The sequence below is a fragment of the Lepisma saccharinum genome, chromosome 30 (assembly GCF_977018435.1).
Source record: "Lepisma saccharinum chromosome 30, izLepSacc3.1, whole genome shotgun sequence".
Taxonomy (NCBI): Eukaryota; Metazoa; Arthropoda; class Insecta; order Zygentoma; family Lepismatidae; genus Lepisma; species Lepisma saccharinum.
This window is the reverse complement of record NC_139258.1, coordinates 1,172,329-1,186,883: the sequence shown is the minus strand read 5'-3', so window position 1 is coordinate 1,186,883 and position 14,555 is coordinate 1,172,329. Positions and strand designations below refer to the sequence as shown.

At 41.0% G+C, this 14,555-nt stretch overlaps 1 protein-coding gene and 1 non-coding gene across 4 annotated transcripts in view; one reads left to right on the top strand and one right to left on the bottom strand.

The window, feature by feature from the left end:
• The window catches only part of LOC145981899 (oxysterol-binding protein-related protein 9), a 340,511-nt gene that overhangs the window by 297,219 nt on the left and 28,737 nt on the right, over positions 1-14,555 (bottom strand). The window lies entirely within an intron of this gene.
• On the top strand, positions 6,103-6,174 carry TRNAT-GGU (transfer RNA threonine (anticodon GGU)). The gene has a single exon. It is a non-coding gene; the product is annotated as a tRNA-Thr (tRNA).

The following is a 14,555-nucleotide window of genomic DNA, read 5'->3' as shown; positions in this document are numbered from 1 at the left end:
CGAAGAAATGTAAACGTTTTTATCCGTTAGCCGGATTTCTGGGCCATGAAAATCTAAAACCCTGCATCACTCATGTTGGTGTATTTTGGTACTTACGTTTTGTTTATTTTTTGTTCTATTAATTAACCAATATCCATGCTAAACAGATTTGAACCCCTATTCACGTTTATAATATACGGAGTTGAATTCAAAATTTATTTCAATGGTCTTTTACTGTACATTTACAGAGTTAGCAATCCTGAGTAATGTTTGGACATTGTACTTCCTCATACTGCCACTAGATGGTGGGCAAATGCTCATAACGGTTCTGTTCGCGTCGTCCTCTGATCGCAACATGCTAGTTGTTTACGGCCACGATGGCAGATGAAGCTCTGTCAGAGCATTAGATGAGCAAATGAGCAATAGTGATGGCGATCATTTTTTATGAAGATTGGCTGGATGATGATGATGAAGATCCAGATTATCTTGAAACAGAAATATCGGATGTTACACGTGAGTAATTTAAAAAAAAACTTAAGGCGGCAAGAAGGAAACAGGAAAAGCTAAAAGGAAGGACATTCTGGTGAAAATTTGAACTTTTTTTTTTCATCAGCATTCACTTCTCCATAGTCTCTAGACCAAGTTTCAGAGCAATCCGTTACTTCGAACGGGCTCCAGAGGGCTCTGTATAGGATAACTTTAATTGTTGGGAATTTGTCTCGGTTGTTTTTAACTCTAAATCTGACAGATAATGTTATGCAGAAAATGACCTTCAGAGGGAAGTGCAAGAGACCAGACTTCACTACATCGAAACAGACTATCCAACTGTACAAATTCTGAATGGCACGAAATGTAAACACAGATTCAATTTCAGATGTGTAAATCTACATGTTCTTAAGGAACAGCTATGTTGTAAAGTCTGCCATGACAAAGGCAGCACATCAAGCCCCGAAGCGTGGTTCTTGACAGTATTCCAAACCTGGAAAGAGGAAAGGAAAAGAGAAAGACAATGTGATAGAGAAGAGAGAAAGAAAGATACATACAAATTGAAGAAAGTTAATGGAAGACAGAAGAATAAAACTAAATGAAGAAATAAAGATAAAAGGGAAATGAAAGAATTCCAAGAAAGTTTTCTCTGAACAGAGTGTAATAGTGATAGAGTAATTAGTGTTTTGTGTATGTTGATATACAGGGTGATTCAAAAGTCCTGATCCATTTCCATGATACTCAAGTTGAATTTTTTTTACAGGTAATGTAAACCATGCTCACTAAAGAAGAGAGAATAGCCATAGTGTGTGGACAGATGAAAGAGTTAACCTATGCTGAGGTGCAGGCGATGTTTTGGTGGAAATTTCACTAAACTACTCCGTCCAGGGCAAATATCAGGATCTTGATGAAGGAATTTCTCAGAACAGGATCTGTACTGGATGAAAGACGTTCAGGAAGACCATCGACATCGGCAGAAAATGTGCACAGGATACAGGATGCAAACGTAGCCCTCGAGCCTCAACACGCAGACTCAGCAGAGAGATTGGTGTATCCCAAGCATCCGTATGGAGAATCCTATGCTTTAAGCTTCACAAACATGCCTACCATATCCAGGTGATGCATGCGCTTGAGGATGAAGACCATGCATCTCGCGAGTCCATGTATTACGATCTTCTTGCAGGCTGTGGAACAAGAGGACTTGATGAACAACATCATGTTTAGTGATAATGTGACCTTCCACGTGGGTGGATTGGTAAACCGCCACAACAGCAGGATATGGGGTGACGAACAGCCTCATGAAACTTTTTAGTGGGAAAGAAACACACCTAATGTTAATGTGTGGTTGCGTCTCACTAAGACAAAAGTGTATGGGCCTTACGTGTTCACTGAACCCACAATCACTGGTTCAACGTACCTGGATATGCTTGAACAGTTCTTAGAGGCACAGCTGATTCAGGATCAGGTTTATGACACAGTTGTTTCCAACAGGATGGGGCACCACTCCACTTTGCCAACATTGTCCATGACCACTTGAATGCAGGCTTTCCTTACAGGTGGATTGGACGAGGCTCGCCTAGGGTATGGGCTTCCCGTTTACCTGATCTGACCCCTCTTGATTTCTTTGCCTGGGGCTACATCAAATCAACGGTTTACCAGGTGAAGATATGGGGGGGGGGGGGGTATTCCGAAATTGAAAAATTGAATTCGAGCTGCAGCGGACACCATTACACCAGGAACTTTGCAACGAGCGTTCTGATCTACTGTAGAGCAGTGGGGATTGTGCCTAGACATGGGAGGAGGTCATGCTGAATTACATTGATTCCACATCCTAAGGAGGCATTGGATTGATTTGTGTTGTTTTCCCATCAATGAATCTGTTTCTTATTTAAAATGGATCAGGACTTTTGAATCACCCTGTATTAAAATTTGGAACAGTGCTATAAACGATTAAAGTAAATTGCAAACATGAAAGAGCCTTAGTTCCCATTCACAGATGGTGTAGGCTCAGGTGTGTGTGTATACTGTGGACAGAGAAGGAGAACTTGAAATAGGAATGCAGGTGCGACTTCCGATTGGGCAATGTCATTGCTGAGTAATGGAAACTGGGAGACGCGGGCAGGGAGGAAGTCGTGGCTGAGCGGGAGTTACGTTGGTGGAGTTTAGGGAGAAGGTGGTGCCAAGGGGAGAGAGTGGCATTCTGGAAGTGAGGAGGGGCACCCTGCTCTGGTATGCCAGAATGGGGTTCAGGACTTGTGAGTTGATGATGAAAATAATTTGTATTTCAGAACCGCTCTGGAAAGCCAGAACGGAATCCACTGTGACTCTGAGATTATGCATGCCTGTCTCACTGTCTGGGGAACGTTATTGAGAATGTTATTAAAAATGTTATTAATACTGTCTTACCATGTAAACATAAGTGTCAAAATCAGAAACCGTACAAAAGGAAAATATATTTACACTATTCACAAATGGTTTAAAAAAAAAAATGAAAATGTACATGTAATGTAATGTCACTCATCGGGTTCATGTCCTCTGTTCTGGATCCCAGAACAGATATCACATAATGTATTGTATACACCAATTATGTCACGTATATATTCCTATGTAAGGTAAAAGAAACTAAAGAAGGACTAAAATTAAATGGTGTGACTCAGTTGTTAGCATATGCAGATGATGTAGACTTACTGGGGGATGATGTGAATACAATTAAGAATAATGATAAAATATTTTTCAAAACTGCTAAAGAAATAGGTTTGGAAGTTAACAAAGAGAAAACTAAATATATGCTTACAGGCCGAAACCAAGTGTTAGGTAATAATCCAAATCTAATTATTGATAACAACTCGTTTGAACCAGTTTCCAAATTCAAATACTTAGGAGTAATATTAACAAATGAAAATTATATTAAAGAGGAAGTAAAAAGTAGGCTTAATTCAGGAAATGCATGTTACTTCTCTCTTCATAAACTTTTGTCTTCTCGTTTAATATCTAAGAAACTAAAAGTTAAAATATATAAAACAGTAATGTTGCCTGTATTATTATATGGGTGTGAAACTTGGTCCCTTACATTGAAAGAGGAACACAAATTGAGAGTATTTGAAAATAAGATCCTTAGGAAAATATTTGGACCTAAAAGGGATGAGGAGACAGGTGAGTGGAGAAGGTTACATAATTTAGAACTACATAATTTGTATTCATGTCCCGATATTATTAGAATCATTAAATCAAGAAGACTTAGGTGGGCAGGCCATGTGGCATGAATGGGAGAGGAAAGAGGCATTTAGAGGATTCTTGTTGGGAAACCTGATGGTAAGAGACCTGTAGGAAGGCCAAGACGAAGATGGAGGGACAACGTTGAGATGGACCTAAAGGAAATCGGTAGGGATGGAAAAGAGTATATAGATCTTGCTCAAGATAGGGACAGATGGAAGGCCTGTGTTGCTGCAGCCATGAACCTTCGGGTTTAAGAAGGCTAGAGAGTTAGTTAGTTATATATTCCTATGTATAGCATTGCAATTTATTATTATACCCATTATAAAATGCAATCAAATTGTAATGGTGGCTGCGGTGGCTCAGTCGGTAATGCATCTGACTACCATGCTAAAGGTCCCAGGTTCGAACCCCGGCCAGTTCAAATTTAGGAACTTCTAACGGAAGCGGCCCCGGCACAGCATTGAATGACATGGGTACCTGGGGGAAACCCTGGGGGGTAAAGTCGGTCAGGGGTGTTACCCGCACCCCCTATATGCCTTCATGGCATGGTGCTAAACACAGGGGAGAACTTTACCTTTTTTTAATAAAATTGTAATAAATAGAGAGAATAAAAAAACTCAAATTCGGAGCAACTCACGTCCTGGTATACAAGGGTTGGATAAAAAATAATGGCAACATTGCTCTCCCGTGAAAGGGCTGAGTCACAGCGCCACAACCGTTTTGTGGCTGATAAAGGAATGTCAGACGAGGAAGTATAGTGAGTGGAAGCGATTGTATGTTATTCAGTCAAAAACAGCAGTGCTCTGAAGCAGAGGACGAGAGTGCAAGCGCCCTAACAATATGTTTAGGCAAGAAGAACAACATCTCTCAGGCAGACGGTAAACGCAGCCTACTTCTGCACCTTCTTGCAACACCACCTTCGTCTCGCATTAAGAAGGAAGCGACGGCACGGTGTCCCATCATCCTGCTTGACAATGCAAGGTGTCACACTGCGAACACTGTGACGCCGCTCCTGCATAACTGGTAGTGGGAGGTACTGGAACATCCGCCGTATTCACCGGTATGAGACCGTGTGATTACGACCTTTTTGCCAAAATGAAGGAACCACTTGGCAGGAAGCACTACGACACGCGCGAAGCCATCATACGTGCTATAGGGCGGTCACTGCCGGACATCGACAGAGATGGACGCGCTGACGGTGTACGATGCCTTGCATACGTGTGGCAGAAGGTCGTAGAGATGAGGGGCGATTACATTGAAGGAATGTAACACGTGCTCCTCTGCCAATACAGTCAAGTAGCAATTATACCAGTGTTGCCATTACTTTTTATCCAACCCTTGTATTTTTAGGAACCAGGACAATAAGAGCATACCCTCGAAGGAGGCAGGTTTACTTCGGGAGTTCCCCCCCTTTATTACATGTATTGATTAGTTGTAATACGTGTATATTGGTTCCTTATGGTTGATAAGTGAGGAGGTACCAGAAGAGGAGAGAGATTGCATTAGGTAAGTGAGAGGGCTCTATTTCTAGTCTGCATTCGGGTCCGTATGGTCTGGGCGTCGTAATAAATATTGGGTGAGAAATTAACGCAAGTGTCTCTACCTCTATATCCACACTAGACTACTGCATGGGACCACCACACTCGTAGTAGTGCAATCATTGGCAACATGTCGTATTTCAGAGCCTAGTGAGTAGCACTGTCAACCTAAAACACATGGAAAGAAACCATCTATGCAATTACAATTCTAAATAATAATTCCGTATATTATTATGTCAGACTTAAATACAATACATATCACAATATCTACAGATCGAAACGTAAAATGGATACACATGCTGACATACCTGCCTAAGCGATTACAAATATCGTATCACAGAGCAACAAGTACGTGTACATCATTGTTGACTTACCGAAAAGGATAATCATATGCCGCAAAATAATAAAATGCATTTATAACATTCAATCGAACATCATTTTAATGTGACAATAATCGTAGAAACATAAAATGTCAGCCTTGGTAGTTTCAGCCCATAATTGTCTATTTCATTTTCACATATCACTGTGTATTGTAAGATCTACAAAACTGCATTGAATCATGGAAATTATGACTATTCATGTTACATGAGGAAACAACAGGAACTGGAAGTCAACCCAACAATGAAGCAACGAGTTCCCAAGTGGATGGTGGCAGAGGCCACCGAAATTAATCAAACATTTACAAGTAATTATTTAAGATTAGGCTCCCACAGGAGATGCTACGTAGAAATTTTCAGCAAAAAATGCAGGCTCGAACAAGACTCGAACCCAGGTCTCTGGCATACCGTGCCATTGCTCTAACCACTGAGCTACAGAGCCAGCCTGGCCTCGCCTGATTTTTTTGGTAAAACAGCGATAGCGAAAAATCAGGCGAGGCCAGGCTGGCTCGGTAGCTCAGTGGTTAGAGCAATGGCACGGTATGCCAGAGACCCGGGTTTGAGTCCTGGTCGAGCCTGCATTTTTCGCTGAAAATTTCTACAATTTACAAGTAAGTTTTGTGGAATTAATTTAGTAACTCAGTTATGTCTTCTAATCATGACTATTTGCACTTCATTTTCAATTTTACTACGTCTTTTACTTCATGATTCATATTTGAGGGTCCACTACCACAGGCAAATTACGGAAATACGTGTACTGACAGGCTTCAAGAGTTTGAGTGAATTCTGCTTGTTAGAGCATTTTTCACTCGAGAGGAAGGCCTATCAAGCGCTCGAGCGAAAAGCCCTCATTGCAGTACTCTAATACACACCCAGCTGGGATTCTGGAAGGCATCTGTGCCATTCACACTAAATGAAGAAAGTACGAACTCAGACAACTTTGGTATGATGGGCAAGCAATCCCGCACAGCAAAAATGTCAAATATCTAGATGTCACCTTTGATTAAGGAGTCGTGGTTGCCTCTCACATTCAAGAAATAGCAAATAGAGTGAGAAATGTTTGCCCTATTCGTCATGTTCAAATGCTCTGAGTTGACTTTGAAGACCAAGCTACATACAAATGTATATAATTCCAACAATAACTTATGCTGGTTTGGCTGTGTTATATCGAAGTTAAATGTCAAGTGATTATTTTATCAATATAGCCTGTGGCACAACAGCACCAGGGCATACCTACTACCCACTTCCACCTGCCAAGGTGGGTGATCAACCAACCAGTTATGGGGTGACGTGTGGTCAGCACAACAAACTCCCAGTGGTTGTAGGTGTCCGAGATCAGGCTACGCTACTCATTCGTAGATCCCTAATTTCCTCACGATGGTGGTTCCATATACAGAACAAAATCTCAGGAGAAAAGTTGCTATGCTTCCCCTAGGAGACTCAAACCTGTGCACATCCCATAGCCAGAGCCCAAAGTATAATGCCTTGGACCACATGGTCATGATGTGGGACCAAGCGGTTATTGATAAGAGGGGCGTACTATAATGATTTACACTTTTACTTTTTTTTTCAGGTCCAATAATCCACCATTCGAGACATGAGGACTGGCATATGAAGCTACGAGTCTAGTCTACAGATTGCAGGCAGCAGTGCCAAAAATGGATTCCTGGTGTTCACACAGCAGCACGTTCTGTTCATCATTGTCAGTGGACTATTGGACAACATGGCAAGCGATTATAATGGGTCAGCGTTGGACAAGTTGGTCTCTATGGAGAAAGGGTGTGACCACAGCAGAGATTTACAGACGATTGGCAGCAGTGTGTGGTGAAGATGCGCCTTCACGGAAAACCGTTTACAATTGGGTGAAAGGCTGGATAACAGGACGCACGTCAACAGAAAAAAAGACAAGTTCTGTAAGGAAAGTGACTGTGACAACACCAAAAAACATTACACGGGTTGAGCAAGTCATTCTTGAGAACAGGTGCATCACGTTTTCTGAAATGGAGGTAACCATGGGCCTGTCCAGAAACACCCTGCAGCGAATCGTGCACGATCACCTTAATATGGGGAAAGTGTTCGTCAGATGGGTTCAGAAAAACTACCAGGAAAATGGGCAAAAGTAGTGCTCCTGCAACACGACAACACACGCTCCCACACCAGTCGGGAATCAACCATGGCCATTGCTGAAATGTGGTTCGAGGTCCTGCCACACACCACGTACTCTTGTCTGTAAATCTCTGCTGTCGTCACACCCTCTCCCCATAGAAACCAACTTGTCCAATGCTGACCATTAAAGTCGCTTTCCATGTTGTCCAATTGTCCGCTGACAATGATGTACGGAACGTGCTGCTGTGTGAACACTGGAAAACCTTTTTGGGCACTGCTGCCTGCAATCGGTAGACTAGACTCGTAGTCCTCACTTCTCGAATGGTGGACCATGGGACCTGAAAAAAATAAAGTGTAAATCATTACAGTACGTACGCCCCTTGTATATATCTTTGTCAAGACATTTGACATTTGATTTGCAATTTTAACTAGAAGATACAGAATCATGTTGCTCATCACATATGAAAAAATAGGTGTCCAACAACTCTATAGACTGCAATGGTTCACTCTGCAGACTGTAATTCTCAAACAGCATCTTCTCCCCTTCTGTATTGCATTCATCATGTACAAGTCAAGCACACTGTTGTTGATAAGCGCCATTGTCAATCTTGATAATAATGGTTCTGTCAACATCAATAATATTGGTAATGTCAATAGTGATATCAGTAATGTCAATGCCTATAATATCGGTATCATAGATGTCAATAATATCAATCATGTTGTGGTATTATCAATATATCGATGTTCTGCTGTATATTGGCAGCATGCTGCATACTACTTCTAAAATAACTACAGACTAATGCATTTTTCAAAATGCAAAAACTGATGAACAAAAAAAAATCTCTAGAGGCAGAAATGGAACAGTGATACTTGAACCCAGGAGCACTTTTATTCAGAACTGACCCTGTTACTCTAAACTCTTTTTACGAGGTTTAATATAGTGGTCCTATGTGGAACGGGAACACCAGGAAATTTCGTTGCAAAACGTCGTCGCAATTCTCCACAATTCCTCTTTCCGAAGTAACACTCGACAAGATAAATCCTTTGTTGTAATGTAAACTTTTGTTGTGCCATATTAAGCCACAATCTTCAACACACGGACACGACACAACACAACTTCCGAGGGAGGATTATACTGGCGTCAGTCTGCAACGTCAACAGAAAGGGAAAGAGAGTGAAGAAAACAAACTGTAGCGTGCGACTGTCATGGACCCCGTTCACCGGGAAAGACAAGCGCTGACACTGGACCGCTTGCCGCTGAGTCTCGTAGTGAATGTCAGGGAATGCTTTCTACATCACTGCAGATTTCAAAATTAAGTTAGCAACCTTGCAAAAATGTATAATGGGATGTTTATTGTTCTCATTTAATTATACAGGTTGGGCTGACTAACACATTTCAGATGGTCATAGATCATACATGCAAACAGAAAAAAAGGGGGGGGGGTGAAACCATCCATAAACACGTCCAAATATGCCATTTATTACTTACAGATTACAAGCTTATTTTTTTAATATTGTATCAGCAGATGCCGTCCATTTACAAGGGTCGTTCAAGGTTGACCAAGACTTTCGTCCTTAAAATATTAATGAATTCATAGACCGCTGCATTACTTCGGCAGGACAGACCATGATTCCTTGCGAGTAACCATTATCCTTTTGAGATGCATTTGGTGCATGTGCAGTAGTGTAAACAAAGATGGCGGCAAGTAGTGTATCTTTTGCTGTGGAACAGCGGTGTATAATGAAATTTCTCGTGAAGGAGAAGGTGAAACCTGCTGAAATTTGGCATAGACTGCAAGCACAGTATGGTGAACAAACACCGTCACGGGCAAGAGCGTATGAATGGTTTCGGGCAAGAATGTACGAATGGTGTCAAGAGTTCAATGAAGGGCGGGAGTTGGTAGCAAATGAACCGCACAATTTTGGAATTGGGTAAGATCTTGGGAACTGTCTTCTGCGACATGAAATGTGTTATCCATGTGGATTTTTTGGAGAAGAGTGCCACAATTAATGCCCAGTATTACTCAACACTGCGTCATGGTGCTGTACGTCGGGCCGTTCGGAAGAAAAGACCTGGAATATTGTCGAAACATTCTTCTCCATGACAATGCCAGGCCACACACAACCGATTTGATCCAAACAGCACTGGCCAACTTGCACTGGGAGGTTTTACCACAGTCTTTACAGTCCAGATTTAGCCCCCAGTGATTTCCACTTGTTTAGGGCTCTTAAAGAGCATTTGGGCAGGACACACTTCCAGACAGATGAGAAACTCAAGAACACTGTCCTGCAGTGGACACGACACTAATCTACTTCTTTCTACGCCAAAGGCATCAAGGAACTCCACAACGATGGCAATGGTGTCTGGATGTTCAGGGGGAATACTTTGAAAAACTAACATAGTTTGGTGCTTCCATGTATGTATATTTTCTGTCTAGAAATAAAAGTCTTAGTCAACCTTGAATGACCCTTATACATCAATGGTTTTACAAGCGTGTCTGGAAGTTTGCCATACATGCACTTCTGTAGGCCCTCATCAACAGTGGATTGTTTTAGTTGTTAATATTCATGATACATACTTCAAATTTCTTCACCCAAGCCAATATGGTATTCCAAGACGATACGTGTCCATGTTGACCAACACTTAACTGTTGTCTAAAAACACGCTGCACTGCTGTCACAGACTTTGTTTCGTAATAAAACAGGTAACGCGTTGTTGCATTTTCTAACGCTTCATTGCAACTGACTAAATAATTGATTTGGTGTTTTAAGCCCACTCCATGCACAGTAAGGCTAATCGGGACTGGACCTACAGTTTAAAGTGGAATCCGAACCACTATGTGCCTCCACCAGGTATCAAACCCGGGACACCTTGATTACAAGGTAACAACGCCATCAGGGAGGCCCAACTGACTATATGAAATGCCATCCTCTCCTCTACCGTTCCGCCAACTACAACAAGGTATCGTGCAGGCGCAGTTTTCAAATTTGAAATGTGTCAGTCGGCTCAGCACCATTCTGTACAGTGGGATCCATCCATGAGTATTACTATGCAAATTGTCCCTGACCATGTTCATGCAATTCATTTGGCCCAATAAGAGCTTCAAGAATTACAAGAAAACTCAAAACAAGCTGTTGACAACTTCTGCACCAGAATACATAAAAATCCATCGCTTAAAAACACTCAGGTTGTAAGAGAAAAATAAATGAAAATAGTTATGAACAATTTCCATGGTAATACTCATGGATCCCACTGTACACGTGACACAGAAAACACACAAATGTTAAAAACATACACTGCACTTGTTTTATTTATAAAAAAAGATAAAGGAAACTTCCATAAGCAAACTCGAAATATTTTTTTTTCCAAAAAATTCAGGTGCCAGGTGAGAATTTTCAAATTTTCAAGTGTCATCGTGACCGGGTGCCCTGTTATTTCTATCCCTCCTTGGGCCAAATATTAGTGTAAGACAATAAATTACTGATTACCATAATTATTTCAATAAAACAAATAAGCCAATCTTGGATCTCCACGGTCTTCAACCATTAGACACTGTTGTGTCTCCCAATGAAATTAAATTTCTCTACCGACTAAGCTACCAAGTCAGCTTTGGCTTTTCAAATTTTCGCTTCTGCTGTTTTTACCTGTGTTGAAATGTCTCTTCCAATGATACTCCAATGGAATCTGTTGTCTTTGAAACAATGACGACTTTGGTGGCACCTAGTATTTCCCAGCATGGAGCTGTTACCTTGTGTACAGCACGGACAGGTATGCACTGTTGTGTCTATTGTGACTAACATTCTCACTGAATATAAGTAGTAAATAATAGTCACTTATCTCTCTTATTTGTTTTTGTCCTTACATTCAACAACAACCTTCTGACACAGAAACACTAAACTTCATCATACAGGGTGGACCATATTGATGGGACACATTTCAAATGCACATCTCTAGGAATTGAACACGCACATTTATTAAGCACTACGTGTAATACATAACCAAGATATGGGAGTTTACATAATTTGAATATAACATCCCATAGATTGGCACCACCTTGAGGAAAACATTCTTGGGCTCTCGAAGTCATACTGTAGTGCAGCAAATAGGCTGGAATGGTCTCTATCTCCCTCTGGATGTTTCCCTTCAGTTCAGTAATTGCAGTCGGTAACGCGTCTGACTACCATGCTAAAGGTCCCGGGTTCGATCCCCGGCTGGTTCAAATCCGGGAACTTTTCTAACGTTGAAAGCGACCCCGGCGCCACCCAGCATCGAATAACATGGGTACCTGGGGGAAACCCTGGGGGGTAAAGGTGGTCAGGGGCGTGGTGCTGATCACATCACCCCCACTCACGACCAGATCAAGAAAGTGTGGGGTGTTACCCCCACACCCCCTATACGCCTTCATGGCATGATGCTAAGCACAGGGGAACACTTTACCTTTTTTACCTTTATCCTTTCCTTTAGGTAACCCTACAGGAAGTAGTCCTGGTGATCTGGATGGTGAATTGATATCTAAGAATCTGGAAATGAGGCAACCAGGGAAATGGTTTCGAAGGGTTCTCATTGGCACTAATTCTGTATGACTAGTGGCACCATCTTGTTGCATCCACATTTGTGTAAGACCAAGTTCCCTCATTTGTGGAACGAAAAATGTGACTAACATGTCTGTTACGGTTGGGATACTCGACTGTAGGCGTTAAGTGTTCTCTGCACTATGAGACGATCGAGGTTGCCCAGTTGAATGTTTCTTGTCTGCATTAGCTGCCTCACGGACGTTTTCCACAGCATGCAGGATTACCCTCTGAGATGGTGATGAATTGCCTTTGTGCTGTAAAGATGAAGCTTCCACTAGTGAGAAATGCTTCCACACCGGAGTCTACAGCACCATGATTCATTAGAATAATAAAATGAAAATTGAATTAATGTACACTTCCAAAGTCAGGCTTCCAAATACAATGCATTTGAAAAATGTTAGAATATTCTTACTGTCTGAAAATACAAAATAAATGAATCCCATCAATATGGACCACCCAGTATTTGAACTGAATTCGATGTTATCAGGTGAGTAAAAATGCATTTGGTGCTTGCACAACCCGGTCCGATAAATGAAAATGTGAAGAATATTGCCATTTACAATTTAGACATGAATTTTAGGAAATATATCAGACTTGTTCACTACATGCATAAAACCAAGATGTTCAATATCTTTCACTTTCTAAAAGTTTTTCTTGTATGTAGAATTATTTTCCTGTAGTTTTACAAGCATAAGAAAACAGTTTTTCGTTGTGACGTTTCAGGAGAACAGAAGCATTTAATGTAACAGAAAACATCAAGAGACTTTGTGAAAACAATGATGAATTTGAATTACCTGATGATATTTGGGATTCATAATTTTAAATAAAAAATAATGTGATCAAATTTTTTTTTATCTGAAATAAAAATAAAACAGACTGCTTCTTTTCACAGTTAAGTTGCTATATTACAACAATGTAACACTGACAACATCCATTATACAGGGTGATTTTTTTTAAAACTCATGGTTTTCTTTGTTGTGTAAAATATGTAAATGAAGTATTATTTCCATGCGGTTTGTGGCAAATGAATAAGGAAGGATGGGAGATTTATTGGAGTATGTTTACCGGTTTATATGCATCCCGGGTAATATCGCCCACGCCTCAACAAAAACAGCAAATATTCACCAGTGTATCCTACAATAACATTGAAGTATTGGATTTTTGCTAAACTGAATTAATGAAAATGAGTTCTTTTTTTTGTATTCACTCAAACATAAATAAAACATAAAAATTATGCACAGACATATGACATAATATCTCTACTTTAAAGAAGGTGCTGAAAGTGTCGACCTCCTTCCTGTAAACAAAGTCGAACACGCTGTTCCATGTTAAGGGCTGTCTGACATAGTGTTTCTGCGCTAATGTTCGCAATTTCAGTGATAATGTTCTGCTTCAACATTTCCAGGGATGTAGGGTTGTCTGTGTACACACGTCTCTTTAGGAAGCCCCACAGAAAGAAGTCAAGTGAAGTTAAGTCTGGAGACCTCGGAGGCCACAATCCCTTTGAAATAACCCTATTCGCAAAGAAACTTTCAATCAGTGTCATACTGTCATGCGATGTGTGGCATGTAGCACCATCCTATTGAAAATAACCCTGTGTGAGTTCAATGTCCTCCAAATTTTCAACAAATTCCATGAATATTGCCCTGTACTGCTCTGTGTTCACTGTTTCATTGAAGAAGATTGGACCCACTATACGTGATGCTGAGACAGCGCACCATACCCCAACTTTCTGTGAGTGCAGCGGAATTTCGATTACACTATGTGGATTTTCAGCTGCCCATATCCTTGTATTCTGAGAATTAACATACCCAGAGAGATGAAACCAGGCTTCATCAGTAAACCACGTTATTTTCAGAATATCAGGATTACGCACAATAAACATTAAAAACCAATTACAGTAATCTACACATTTAACTTTATCTGGATCCTTCAATTCTTGAACAGCTGTAATTTTGTACACCCTTAGTTTCGCAGTTTTCGCTGCCTTTTGACATGTTGAATAGCTATAGCCGGTTTCTTGTGACAAACGATGGAGAGATTTCTAGGGCGACCTCAAGAGTCGAGCACTGACATCTTCCACAACACCTGCCCGCGAGGTCCGATGCTTCCCTGTCTCACTCAGAAGCGATCCTGTTTCTTCCAATTTCTTCACTAGCGACAATATTGTGTTCCTGTTTGGGGCAGAACGTGAGGCAAATTTGTTTCTAAATGCCCTTTGCGTAGCAACAACAGAATCAGTTTTCCAAAATCTTTTCACGATAAACAAACGTTCCTG